Source organism: Tenrec ecaudatus, unplaced genomic scaffold (genome assembly GCF_050624435.1).
Source record: "Tenrec ecaudatus isolate mTenEca1 unplaced genomic scaffold, mTenEca1.hap1 Scaffold_539, whole genome shotgun sequence".
Taxonomy (NCBI): Eukaryota; Metazoa; Chordata; class Mammalia; order Afrosoricida; family Tenrecidae; genus Tenrec; species Tenrec ecaudatus.
In genome coordinates, this window is record NW_027459453.1 from 1,315,300 (window position 1) to 1,317,175 (window position 1,876).

A 1,876-nucleotide genomic window follows, 5' to 3' on the forward strand; every position below is an offset into this window, starting at 1 on the left:
GTCTAAATAAAGGCATGTACATATGTAAATATATTTATATACGAGGATTGAGAAATAGATTCATGTGCATATATTTATAGATTTAGTATTAAGGTAGTAGATATACATTGGGTCTCCACTCAAGTACTCCCTCAATACAAGAATACTTTGTTCTATTAAACTGGCATTCCATGATGCTCACCTTCCTGACACAATTGTGTTAGACAGGGTTCTCTAGAGAGATAAAACCTATTGCTGATAATTATATATATATATACATATATATTTATAAAGAGATATATAGTACAAGAAATGAACAGTTAAGTTATAAACAGATTGATATATAATACAAGAAATGAACAGTTAAATTATAAAGCAGTACAAATGGCTCAGGGCGACTCACTCCCATGAGAGAGTGGTGATACACTGTCAGTCTTTCAAGTCTTGAGGGCCGTCAGGTAGTCCTCTGTAGAGAGAGCGAGCTAGGCTCTCCCAGCACAGTCAGCAAACAGCAAGGCAGGTCACCAACTGTCAGCCAGGTCACCAACTGTCAGTTCTCAGCTCTGGAGATGTAAATTTCATTTGTGTGGTCTTAAAGGGACCACACAACTTACAGAGACACAGTCCACAGGCTAGGCGTCTCACAGGTAGTGTGTCCTTTAAATTGAGGCACAGAACAAGCAAGGCAGCTGCACCCTGGTCCGATGATTAAAGAGTGAGAGATAAGAAAGGCGAGGCTAACCGAGCCACTTATCTCTCCTCCCTTCAATTAATCCCACTTATGTTTATCGGCCAGGTTGGCACAATAAACTATCTCACTCACCTTCCTGACACAATTACTAAAGACAAAGCAGGTGCATAAACCAATGTGGTGAAGAAAGCTGATAGTGCCAGGCTATCAAAAGATATAGCATCTAGGGTCTTAAAGGCTTGAAGGTAAAGAAGTGGCCATCTAGCACAGAAGCAACAAAGCCCACATGGAGGAAGCACACCAGCCTGTGTGATCACAAGGTGTTGAAGGGATCAGGCATCAAAGAACAAGAAATCATATCATTTTGAATGAGGGGGAGTGCTGAATGGACCCAAAGCCCATCTGTAGGCAACTGGACATCCCTTTACAGAAGGGTCACAGGGAAAAGACGAGCCAGTCAGGGTGCAGTATAGCAACGATGAAACACGCAATTTTCTTCTAGTGCCTAAATGCTTTCCCCCAACCCCCGCCCCACTATCATGATCCAAATTCTACCTTACAAATCTGGCTAGAACAGAGGACGTACACAGGTACAAATAGGAACTGGAAACACAGGGAATCCATGATGGATAATCCCTTCATGACCAGTGGTGAAAGTGGCAATATTGGGAGGGTGGAGGGAGGGCGGGGTAGAAAGGGGGAAATGATTACAGGGATCTACATAAAACCTCCTCCCTGGGGAACAGATGTACAGAAAAGTGGGTGAAGGGAGACACTGGACAGTGTAACATACTACAAACTAATAATTTATAAATTATCAAGGGTTCATGAGGGAGATAGGAGTGAGGAGGGGGAAAATGAGGAGCTGATGCCAGGCACTTAGGTGGAGAGCAAATGTTTTGAGAATGATGAAGGTAATAAATGTACAAATATGCTTCATATGATTGATGTATTTTTGGATTGTGATAAGAGTTGTATGAGCCCACGATAAAATGATTTTTAAAAATGCCCTTGGGAGGGACAAATCAAAGCCATAGAGGGATTGAGGAGGGGCTTGTAAAAAGTGTAATAAACACGCAGGATGGAAAAAATAGAGGCGAGAGAGAATATAAAGTGAGGTAGAGAAAACAAAGACACAAATTACAAACTGTCAAAATGGAGGAAACAATAAAAACAAAAACAAAAATCCTAACAAATATGTTAGTC